The sequence below is a fragment of the Ambystoma mexicanum genome, chromosome 2p (assembly GCF_040938575.1).
Source record: "Ambystoma mexicanum isolate Mex_15411 chromosome 2p, UKY_AmexF1_1, whole genome shotgun sequence".
In the NCBI taxonomy this organism is placed as follows: Eukaryota; Metazoa; Chordata; class Amphibia; order Caudata; family Ambystomatidae; genus Ambystoma; species Ambystoma mexicanum.
Genome location: NC_090923.1, coordinates 687188736 through 687201571, shown reverse-complemented (window position 1 = coordinate 687201571; position 12836 = coordinate 687188736). Strand labels below are relative to the sequence as shown.

Below are 12836 nucleotides of genomic sequence, written 5' to 3'. Positions count from 1 at the left end.
TAATCTCAACTGAATTTACAATGCTCTTTATGTATTGTCACTAACTTACAATACTCTTCACTTGCCCAACATGTTTCGTTCAACAATTAAGTTCCATATAATACTCCAGAACTTCATCAGGGGGACCATCTTTACCCTTAAACCTTCTCTCTTCTTCTATGGTTGGTTCAACACTACTCAACACTTCACTTTAGGTGACATTCAAATACTAACATTTTAAATATACTTCACACAATTCTTGACCTGAGGAGACACAATATGGGAAAATAACAAGAAACAATAATCAGTAATATATAATTTACTATTGTTCTACCTAGTTAGTACCTGTGTTTACTAAACTAAGGCTTACCGTGTCACATCTCCACAAAAGTCGCTTGACAATGGTTAATTAGGGGAGGATCCCAACATCTATGTCGGACCACTCAATACCTGGAAAAACACAAACAGAAAAAACTATCACGCGGTATACAATCTATGTATGATGCCACTTCTCATCCCATCACTGTCAGGGTATGTTCGCTAATGGACCTTATCCTCATTTCAAAACATCGTTCTTTAATTTATTGTGTCTTCTCCAACAGTGGAATCCCACCTGTCTGAGCTTTCAGTGCTAGTAACCTTGCTGTTATCTCCCTCCATCGCTCTTCAATTCAAACAACCATATCTTACATTCAAGGTTGCATACAAGGTACACTTTTTTATGGGGCTGAGTTCCATACCCTAAGCAGTGACAAAAGGAAAACATCCTTTACCTCATCTCCACGAGGATCGTACAGCGCCTCAGTCTATGTTAATCCTATTTGCTCTAACTCTATCATATCATGACTCCATCCAGGGCATAGGAAGGTAGCACCCTTGTTAAAATGGGGTTGGTATCTAAAATATTCTAGTCTGCTTTAGTGCCTATTTGCCATTTTAAAAATGGTACATTAATGTAGCTTTTTTATGCTCACATGCCACTTATGCCAGCAGGGTTAAAGAGGAACTGATGCCATCCGTGTCAAAGGTCAGGTGATGTCACTTCCATTTCCCCTGGCATTTTAGTGAATCAACATCCCTGGTAAAATAGGATTTGGTCACAATGAGTGCTGTTTGGAAGAGTTAGATAGTATCATCTGGAAAGTTTGAGGGGTGAATTTAAGTCTGAATTGGCTCAAACTACACAGAGGGAATGCTTACAGCCAACCACAGCTTCCTCTCTGCCTCTCAGAGAAAGGAAGTCGCACGGGTGCCTCTCCCACCCCCACTCAGCGCTGGTCATTTGACCAGATTTTCCATTGTCCGAGATTGAACAAAAATGTCTTGTTGAGTGCAGGAAAACTACTTGTGCCCATGAAGGTAAGCAAACTGTGTTTGTTCCCGGAGACCAGGATTGGATCACCAGGACCACAGTCGAGTGACATACCCACTATGCTACAGCAACTTCTGGTGGCAATGGTTGTGAATACTCCTGCTAATGTTTTACTCTGCAGAAAATATACACAAACAGCTTTTTAAAGATGTGCACCTTTTCTAATTTGCTTCTACGGTACAACATTACAGAAAACGCCTTCTTTCTTTAATAATGTATTAATCTCCTGAAATGTAAATGTTTAATTATAGGGATTGGGGGTGCTGAGAAAAATGTTGTGAATTCTCCCTCACCGTTAACTTACAACCGTTTAGGACGTTTTTCCCACATCTAAAGGTGTGCATGAACCAAACGTTCTAAAAATTCTACCACCAAAGGTTTGAACACCAAATGTTCAACCTTTGGTGGTAGCATTGAAAAAAGAATGGGGGCTGCGGGGGTGTCCCCCGCATCGCCTCGCTCACTATACTATGTGGTATAGTGAGCGGGGGCTGCAGGGGACACCCCTGCAGCCTTCAGTTACAAAAAAAAACGAAAAGAAAAGGACCCTGCAGAGCCAGTTCCAGATCACAGAAGTGAAAAGGAACTGGCACTGCAGGAACCAGCATGAAGATGAAGGTAAATGGGGTTTGTTTTTGTTGGTGGTGTGGGTGGGGATGTCCTGAGGGTGCGGGTGTGGGGGGTGTTATGGGTGTGTTGTGTGTGGGTGTGAGAATGTATGTGTGTTCGCATGAGAAAGGTGCAAACTTTTGGTTTTTTGCACCTTTCTCAAAAGAATGATTTGCCTGCGGTATTTTCAGCCGCGGGCAAATCACTCAGATTCACTTACAACTCCTATGCATGCTCCTAACGACCCCGTGCCCCAAACAATTCCCCCCTCCCCCTCCCCCTCCACAGCTTCTGGGATCCCACAGTTAATAATCTCCAATTCCAGGACTGTCCTCACTCAATACCTCCCAATCTGCGGTCTCCTTGAGGGCTATCAAACTCCACCTGCCCCCTATCAACACAAAGATCAACCTTGCCTTGCGATCTCTCGGATCTGCTGAAGTCTCTGTTCGCTCTCTTGCACTGTCTGGTGCCGTCAGAGCTGCTGAATGCACGAGATAAGCTCAGTCTATAAATCAGAAGCCAACAAGAGCTTCCGTGGAAGTGGGAACTATCAGCATACCCAGATACCTGCCAAGACGAGGCCCACGTGGGAAGCACGAGATGATTGCATTGCCTTCAAAGCAGACATCCACCACCCACATTAGCGGAGGCAGCTTTTTGTTCCCAGGTGGTTGGGAGGCGGATAATAGGGTGCTAATGATTGGCTGGGGGGTGTACTGCACACCTAGGAGCATCCAGGGTGGTAGCGGCACCCCCCCAGCTTTGCCACCGCCCACCCACATCACCACATAACACTCTCCTCCTTCTGCGCTGTCTCCTGGCTTACTTAGATGGAGTACTGACAGGAACGAGCTGACACAGAGGACTCATCAGAGGTGTTGCTAAGGGGGGCTATATCCCCGGGTCTTTTGGGTTGTAGCCCCGGATAGAAGTTCACGGGCTACAACCAAAAGGCTAGCTAGCCCTGAGTCACGACAGTCCCAACATTACTGTAGCCCCCACATCCTTTCCAGACCTAGCAACACCCCTGCAGATGAGCGACAAATGCAAGACCGATAGCTCGCCCATTTCCCACAGCTCAACCCACACGCATCAGCACACACAAGAGAGGTTCTTCTTCTGTTTTGAGTCTTCACATTAGCACTGCCCCCTATCTACAATAATAGAACATTGCAGGCTCCAGGAATGGTATGGTGTACAGACGCTTCTGCTTTTCCAATCACGCCCCCTCTGAGGGTACAGACACGGACAATGCATAAAGCCTTGCATACAGGTAGAGTATTTTCTCAGATGAGTCACTGAGTCATGCTAGGCAGCGTGCGCTGAAAGGTGGCAGAGTTGTGCCCAGCATGAGAATCCAGCCCGATTCTACATCACCATAATGGCAAGAGAAGGGGATCATGACAGTCCAGTAGAGGAGCCTTAGTAAGCACACAGAAACAAACTGTATGTCAGAGGCAAGGGCCAGTGGCAGAACAGGATTCGGTGAAGCTTGCTGTAAGGTAGTAGGGAAGTAGAGGACGAATTATGTTTATGTATGAGTCTCCTTTCATTGAAGCAGCAATTCCCAACCTGAATAAGGTTCACTGTGGCACTCACTGAGCCTGCACCGGTACTACAGGTTTTAATTTTGAAGGAACTCTGGGGTCTGACGCTTCTTCAGCACCCCCATGTGCCTCCATGGTGTAGGCCTTCTATAACCCGATTGCCTAGTCTAGGCACTGTGGGCTCTGCCACTGGAGGCTCAACCACATGTATTGCTATAGTCAACACCTTGTCTGATAACATAGATACCCCAATGCCCTCAGGCAAGATACATCCAAGGGGACCTCTGGCTACCCTACCATACTATAAAAACCCTTGGGCTCCAGCGCCTTTACCATTCCATGCCCTGATGCTGTAGGTGTCCTCTGCGCTAATGCAACTGATGACACGGGTGCTCTGGACACTAATACTAAAGAAACTCTTCATTGGCATTCTGCAGGGAGTTCGCTTTGTATTCTATAGCCACTTGAGCTCATTATTATGCACTCTGTAATCCTTAGTGAAGCCAGGCCACCTTCCTGGAAAGCCAGGTTATTGCTACCAGATACCTTACTATTAAAAACAGTAAATTAAAATACAAACTGCTTATCCCGGTTCTTTCTTGAAAGGTGTGTGTACATAGTTTTGGTAGTCCAGTTCCAGTTTTGCCTGAACTTTTTTTCCAGGCATTAAAGTCTGATCTGTACCACGGGTACAGCCACCCACTGAGCAAACTTCTCTGTTATTTGCACCCAGATCCCTCCTGCAGGTGTTTTACCCATCAGAATTGCTGACGCATGTGTGTCCCACCACTGAGCTATATTCTAGACATTCAAATAAGACATGTGCAGCAGGTGCAACATCCCGCTGCAAAATCTTCTCATCTATTTGCTCCCAGATCTCTACTGAAGGTACTCAACCCACCAAGCTCTCAGCAGCATACAGCTCTAGCCATAATAGCAATCTTCCAGACATTCAAATTAGAACTCAGGAGCAGGTGCAGCCACTCGCAAAACAATAATCTCAGCTATTGGCACCCAGCTTCCTGCTGCAGGTGCTTTACCCATAGACCTTTCTGCAATATTTTTCTCTACCCATTTCAGCTATTTTCCAGACACATCTCTGCAGCAGTCTCAGTAACCCACTGAGCATGTGTTTTAGGTAATTGCACACGGATCTCTGCTGCAGGTGGTCAGCCGCCAAGCCTCATCCAAAATGTTGCCGTTCACTTTGGAACAGATCACTCACTAATTACAGCACATGGTGAGTGTTACGTTCGGAGGCCTTGTGGAAACTGAAATAAAAGCTGTGCCCCATTCAATAATCCAATATGTAATACTTGCATGAGGATATTCGAAATCCACTATTGCCCAGAAGGGTTCATCTTTAGTTGCTGTTTTGATCGGTCTGTCACTGTCATTCCCTGGTTCTAGTGGCCCCCTGGAACACCCTCACCAGCCAGCTCGTCCTCTTTTGCTAAGTAACCATTCCATCCTGTTCCATTCATACCCCTAGCTCACCTTGTCCAATCGCCTCTTGTCCTCAGAACTGCACACACATGCTTTCACTCATTTGTTTGGCAATATGTACACTGCCACTTGTATTGATAGTGCGGTTTATACACTGCAGTGGTGGGCGCTCCGCACTGCACGTTTCCTCTCTAAGTGTACTCTTCCCCTCTTCTCCTACTTCTATCCCTCCCCAGTATTTGTCTTCCTAAGTACACCCTGCTCATCTTCCGTCCATATCCATTGCTGAACACTGCCAGTACCAATAACCCACTGCAGGAACACCAACACCATTCCCCACACTCTAAAAATCTAACTTTGATAAACACCACAGACAACCACACAAACAGCGTACTTTAGCAACCTGGGCAGCTCACAAATTGCCTAAAATGTATACCCCAGACAGACCATTCGTTTCTCCAGATCTACCTACATCAACGTTGTAAGAAATGAAGTACGCCATGTTCTCCCTTCTACTACTTCAATAGTACAAAGGAGATCCTTGCAGATCCTGAAGCTCCAAGAAAACCGTGAAAATGACAATTAGCATGCTATACAAGACTGCATAACATGTGATATCTGTATTTTGTATTTTATTGTTTATATAGCGCTTTACTCCAAAGCGCTTTACAGCATAACAACCAGAACACATCAAACATGGAACATGGGATAGCAGGGCACAGCAATGAGTTTTACGCATTCTCCTGTGGATCAGCAATCTGACTGGGCCGGCCAACTTTAGTGACTGGCAGGAACACGGGAGGACATGAATGTTTGCTTCTGCTGTAGTCTGTCTCTATAATGGAATCTCTGGTGCACTGACTGGATGGTGAACAAATATATCTGTCTGCCAAATCAAGTGAAATGAAACTAAGGGAGAGTCAACAATAACGCCATTCTGGTTTTCAGCCTCTGGGTTCTCTAACAATGGAACACTTGGGGACACTATGCTGCCCCTGAAATCAAGAAATCTGCCCCATTGTAATGGGCTACTTTATTTTTAATAGTGTCAACTTAATCATTTCTACTTGTCTCGGGAGGATAGCTCAGTGGCAACGCACTTGTCTTGGAAGGAAGATAATTCAGAGCAACAAATGTTCGATCCCCAGATCCGCGCTTAGAAACCTCTGGGTATTAAGCACGTTATAAATAACCAATTATAATGACTAACTCCACGTTTTTACAGTTAAGTCACAGAGTGGACACATTATTTGCCCAAACTCACACCCTTTGTCTAAACAGTGAAGCAGAGATTGTAACCCACTGTGAAATGTTGGCACTTGACTACATACCTTCCAAGCTTTACTTTGCACAACATTTTAGGTTAATGATTTCTAGCCTACAATAATACTATAATATTGAGTTTCCTTGCAAAATACACACATTGCATGGTCCACCAGCATGGCAAAAATAATGTAAATTGTAAAAGTGTTATATAAAAAAGTCAAATCAAAAGGATATCATTGTAGCTTTAGTTATCTCAACTGGAAATCCCCAAAATGCAAAATAATGCAAGCCTGAAAGCTCTGCTGTTTCCGACCATTATACTTTCAGCACTTTGAGATACACACTTATAGACGTTGGGTAATATGTACACTGAGGGAGATATACTTTGTCACAAACTTCCAGGTCATATTCATTGTCATCATCATCTGGCATTTGTATATAGCCTTTCACCATTGGCATGGTCCCAACTATGCATAATGTAAAGAACCATTGACTTAATGTATAAAAGCAAACTTTGTTTCGTATGTCAATCTAGTAGACATCATGTATATAAAGTGATTATATTGTACTAAGTTAACTGTCTTGTAAGGAGACACAAACTTACTAAGTAACTTAAGCGGTATGAGGTTTTTCAATTGGAAATGTCGCATCACTTTGCCTATTGATTAAACATCCACACATAGGTAAAGTGCTGCTAATAAAAAGAAAAGTGTTTAATAAATACATGTAATGTCATTTAGTTGGTGACCACACTTCACCTAACACCTTGCATGTCAGCCTGACCATCAAGTGGGTAATGCTTGAAAATGAATATGCCCATTTTTAACCACTCTTTTGGATGCATGCAGGGACAGCCAATCACTTCTCTCCACGTGAGCTAAGGTTATGCTAAATTTAGCTTGCAACGGGAGAAAGAAAATGCACCCAAGATACTTCTCTGGAGCCTTTAAATTTAGGCACGCTAAAAAAGTGACCTTGTAGCCAACAATGTATTTCCCACTTTCACCTCTCACCCAATCGCCTTGTTCACGCTAATATTAGAGACGGATACTTGCACCAGTGACACCCCAAACAATTTGCTTTTAGACAATGGGCTTCACTACAAGTTTGCCGGTGCAGAAATAAGGTGCTGGTAATAACGTATACAGGCACCTTTCCAGACATACAAACTACATGTCTGCCGGTAGGGGCTGTAGTTTACTGGCAGGCCTGACCTGTCTGTAGGTCAGGCCCCTACCGGCAGACAAATGCAGCAATCACAGGCAACGGTATTACCAGTGCCTGTGATTGTGGTTTCCCATTCCCATGGAGTCCTGTAGAACTCCATGGAAATGGGGAGTTACCAGCGCATCCGCCACTGTGATTGTCTTGGGAAAACTGAGATATCAGGTGGTTGAGATGGTACGGTAGTTCACCGGTATCCCAAGGAACTTATTATGAGACCCGATGTTTTAAGATATTTAGCGTAATAATGCTAAGGGACTGATATATCATGCAAGGGCTGCTAATGGAGAGAGCAACACTGCAGATCAACTTTCAATCCAAGGTAGCACAGCAAAGGATCAAGGAGCGGGGATAGGGGTGGGAAGAAGGGGGCAATGGTAGGGGGCTGTAACTTCCAGGAGAACAGTGGTTCTGGGGTGAATATCTATTCAGAACGGCAGGCTTATCTCTGAAAGGGTGTGGATCATTGATTAGTTGCAACTGTGAAGAATTCGACAATCAGCGCGGTGGCTTTTTTGGCATTTTAAGTAAAAATGGGATAATGGTAGATCAACCTCTGGAAAATGTGTCGGGCTAATCAGCACACATTTTCCTATGCTCCCTGCACAACATATGCAAAATCCCCTGTCATATTTAGTTGGGATATGAAAGCTAGGAGTACACCATGTCATCTCAGAAGGGGGAGGGCAAATCTTCCCCCTACCATGAACAGCCTAATTAACTAACAAAGTCTCCATGGATCCACCCAGTCCTTTTGTTGAACCCTGTAGCTGGTGGCAACATTTGCATACTAATCAAAGTTTAATTTAAACAGGAACACATTGGGCTTGGCTGCAGAGGCTAACAACGTAGACAACCCAACACCCTTTCATGTGCACTGTGTCAATCTGATTCCAGCTCCCACCCTCAGTATCGATTGACAGTGAAAGGGCCTGTCTGGGACTGCATGTTTTAGTCATCCTTGCATGGAGACCCCATTCAGAAGGTACGAGTATGTAGTTTGCCGGAGATGGAATGTCTGGTCTTGCCCCAGCTTCAAGGGAGACCTGCCCCTTTAACCAAGAACCACAGAGTGCTCCATTAACCAGAGATATCCTTTGATCCACAGCAGACAGAAAGATGGGTGGGACGTGGGACTAAGTAGTACATGTTTTCACCCTTTTAGCTTTTATGTTGCAAAGCACTCTGGTTATGACTTCACGCATACAGGAGATACTTGGTGGAGACCCAGGATTGGTTCATTGTGGTAGGCTTAGCCTACACCAATCCCTGTGGTCAATTTGGATTTAAAAGAGGGCTGAGCCCCTCTTTTGACAGATCATCTGGAGGCTTCACCAGAAGCAGAAGGAAGAAATAATCATTGGAGCCTTGCTGAAACTACAGTCTGTCTTACATATTCCGGGAGAGAAGGAAGGCCAGGACCTCCAAGAAGGAAGCAAGATCCCTTCCCTAAACATCTGCCAGGGAACAGAGGGAGATACTGTATCCAGAGGAACCTCAGAAGCTCCCAAACTGGTACACAACCAGCACAGTGTGGCGTGCTAGGCTCTGCAGCAAGTTTCCCGGTTTGGAAGTACCAGAGAGTCTCTGAACCAAACCCAAGAAAAGGCAGCTGCCTGCAACACTCTCCTCAGCTTTTGGCCATCTGCTTTAAAGGACGACACAAGCCCAGTGAAGAAACTAGGAGGAGTGCATGGACATTCATCTACTGATGTCCACCTTAAAGGACATTTTTTAGCAGACCGCTGTGAAGCCGCAGTCACTAAAACACATACGAGACGTCTCGACCAGTACTTCAGAACTGTCAATCAGCACTGAGACAAGGATTCCTGACCCAGAACTGCCATGAAGACCAGCCTGCAGCTGTTTATCCAGCTTTGCTCACCAAGCCATCTTGCTGCCTGATTCCCACAACTGTTTCCTGTTCAAATCTGTCGCAAAAGCTGCAAAGCACCCTGAAACCAACTCGACCCTGCTGAGCACTGAAAACTCCTACAGCACAAGATACATTTTGGTTTTGTGGACTTGGTCCAAATGAAATGCCACCTTTACCCATCCAGTTACGATATAAACCTTTGTCTTCTACTAGGACAAATAAATTGAGTAACGCAATAAAGCATTTTTAAAGATGTGTTTATATATGTATCTACTAGTGTGACATGCAAAGAAGGTTGTGCTTTTATTTAGATAGTCAGAAGTTCTCAACATCATGCTTATCAGCAACCTGGAAGCTGTGACAAACAAGCAATCGCTATACAAGGTGACCTTACTAGACAATTTCTTTTGGTGTGTGTCTTAAAGGGCTAAATGTACACTGGTGCAAAGCAGAACTTTCTTTTACGCTTGCATTATATTCCATTCTAGTTTTATATTCATGATGTGGGAATTGCTTCAAATGATATCCTTTTTGGTCAAGTGGCTAAATTGCAGAGTGTTTTGAAACCCTGACCTAACTGATGATCCGCAGTGTGTGAGTGTATGATCCTAGGCATATCATGTACTCTCACCAGGGGAGTTGCTAGGTCTGGAAAAGACCCGGGGCTAAGCTGGTGTCGGAACTGTTGGGACTGGGGGCTAGCTAGTCTTTTGGCTGTAGCTCCTGAGATTCTATCCGGGGCTACAACCAAAAGACCAGGGGCTATAGCCCCCTTAGCCCCCCCTAGCAACGCCCCTGACTCTCACGTTGATTTAGCTGAAACAGTTGGAGACCTTAGAAATCATTATGCTCACACCCTTACAATGGAGCAGATTTAATGATTTTAGGGGCAAAATGGTGACCTTTTGTGTGCCTTTATAAGTAGGTCCTGGGGCCTACTAGATGTAGAATTGCATTTCTGTTTCATTGGCTCTCCCTCCGTTCAATAGCACTTGATTAGACATGCAAATACATATTCTCAATAGCCAGTTAGGGATCCAGAAATTGTACTACAGAGCACTGACTACAGCAGAACCACCATTCATGTTCCTTCTGCTCCCATTCAGCATAGTTGCTTGGACCATACTGAGTACAACTCCAAATCCAAATGATTGAAACGCTTTGATCTTCCCTGTTGTGTAATGTTTTTTATTCTTGCAGTGCACACCCTCTGCTATTTTTTCTCTGGTTCTTGGAGCTTTGTGATCTGCAAAGGTGGGATAAGTCACTAACGTATAAGCAGGGGAAGCAAGGCAAGATTGTTTTTTTGCAATGTTGATATGTGCGGATAGGAAAAGGTAGGACTTCCTGTGGTGTGCAAATTTGGAGAGTTGTCCGGATTAGTGGTTAATGTATGCTCCAGATTGCTACTGTAAATTGTGGTGTCTGTCAGAGTGGTGCTAAAGGAGCATGGAGCGTGTTGTTTGTCTATCTGCAGTGAGTTGGTGTGGTCTATAGGGACAATTAATGTAGACGTGTCTTTGGGTGATGTGCATTCCAATGTGTAGTGTGTGCTGTTTTGGTGTTGGAGTTGTGTGTCAAGATGCTTTGTCTATTAGGGTGGTAGATACAATGATTTTGATACGCTTACTGTCTCCATGCCCAAGAAATCAGCCATCAACTGGGGACAATATTGTTCACTTTGGAAACATTCCACTGGGCCACATTTATTTGTTCATATGCTTGCAAAATATGCTTTCTCTAGCTGTTATCCTGTATCATACAATGTAATAGAATGTTATGCTTAGCAATGCTCCATCAGAGGACACTGCGCCATGGCGCAAATTCAGGGCCAGCATTTTCTATTCTGTTATGTGATACCTGCCTTCTGACTGCCCACTGGCACCTCAAAGACACTCCAATGATAGTCTTGCTCAGTCCGACATGGGAATATGACAAAATGCAGATGGACATTCACCATCAATGAGAAATGGACAAAGCCGCCATTTGAAGTGGTAGTCTACTTCCATACCCTCAGATTTTCAGAGTAATTGTGCCCCTTGCAGCAGACATAGCAAAAATTGCAGGGGTTGCCTTCTCCTCTCAAAAGTCTCAGATCTCCTTAAGTCTTGCAGATGATTGGTTGATACATGATGCATAACGTTGTCAAACAATGACAACCAATCGATGAGTTCATAACCCAGGCTCCTCTGGGGAGTTTATCACCTAGGCTCTTCTCGGTTGTCTGTCTTGGACTTTTATGGTGTGTAGGGCAGTATAAGGACATCTCAAGTTTTCTTATGTCATTTATAACCATTCATGTCTCTCAGGACCATATAAAAGAACAAATATATGTTTACAAAAGTGTATGTATGTTTGCTAAAAGGTGGTTCTGCGTACGTATGTGTGTGTGGGAGGAGTACATTTTCGGTAAACTGGATGCAACATGATGCAGAACAGCAAAAGCATATATATTGAGACAGACTGCAGGATTTGATTTGAGCACTAGCAGCATGATAGGTGCAGCGTGGGCATACATTGTTGAGACAGAACTTTTTTGGGCACTAGCAACATAAACATCTGTTTTATAGGAGCAATGCTGAACAGCCTCATTCAAATCCTTGGACAAAAAAAGCATGGCATGGGGGCAGATTTCATGATCTGCTTTGGGCAGATTGCTGGAAAGTGGGAGAAAGCTTGCATATGTTGTTGAGAGGCCTCCTTTTTTGTAGTTTTCTTTGAGGTTAGCCAGCATCCACACCCGTCACAAAATGCTCATGTGTACTGTTAGTTGCTTGGCATCTATCAGAGTATTTTATGTGAGACCCTTTAAAAAGGACTCTAAATTCTACATTGTAAGCTAATGTTCTGACATTTTTGCTGTGAAAGGCACCAATAAAGCCTGTTTAAAAAAATTACAAAAATGATATCTAAGGGGACACCCTAGCAAAACCGTTATTGAATTAGTTCAAGAGCGTTCGCTAAGTTCAGGGTGAACATTTACACCCCTCAATTTTACAAATTCACCACGTGCAACCTTTCTTGACTGCATTGCTATGTTCGTAGTGGGGCAGGAAAGCACATTAAAGAGACGAGTTAGTCTTGCTAACTTCTTTAACTACACATCGGGACAAACGTAACACAAGTCTACCGCTTTTTGTTTTGTTTCTGTAACCTTTGCCTACTGTTCAATATTAAGTGCCCAGATACCTCAGTGTTAGGTGCGCTCTATAAATAAATAAATAAACTAAACTAAACCAAACCGATGTCCCATATAAAAACAGGGTTTTTTTTATGTTTCATAGTCCCCCTTCCTCGCCAGTACTACCATGTTGGAAACTCCACTGGATCTGCAGGAAACAGGGAAGTGTGACTACAGCCACATCGAATCACATTCACTACTACTACTGTTTCTGATGTGCTTTGTGTGTTAAACGTCCTGCAGAGCCATTTTGAAAAGTTGGCCACCTTAGTGTTGTCACTAATCCATGTCACGGTGCTGGTGGCTGTTGTGCCAGGCAGACAGCCAGGCGGG

General features: G+C 44.1%; 1 protein-coding gene across 16 annotated transcripts in view; it reads right to left on the bottom strand.

The window, feature by feature from the left end:
• LRFN1 (leucine rich repeat and fibronectin type III domain containing 1) overlaps positions 1 to 12836 on the bottom strand; it is a 1263189-nt gene that overhangs the window by 837223 nt on the left and 413130 nt on the right. For 2 of the 16 annotated variants that reach the window (XM_069644261.1, XM_069644270.1), the window contains one exon: positions 350 to 429. The exons of 13 other annotated variants lie outside the window; for them this stretch is intronic. The gene's annotated coding sequence lies outside the window, so the exon portion shown is untranslated. Of the gene's footprint in view, positions 1 to 213; positions 244 to 349; positions 430 to 12836 lie in introns of all 16 variants that reach the window. One more of the 16 variants, XM_069644262.1, reaches the window with a different exon arrangement.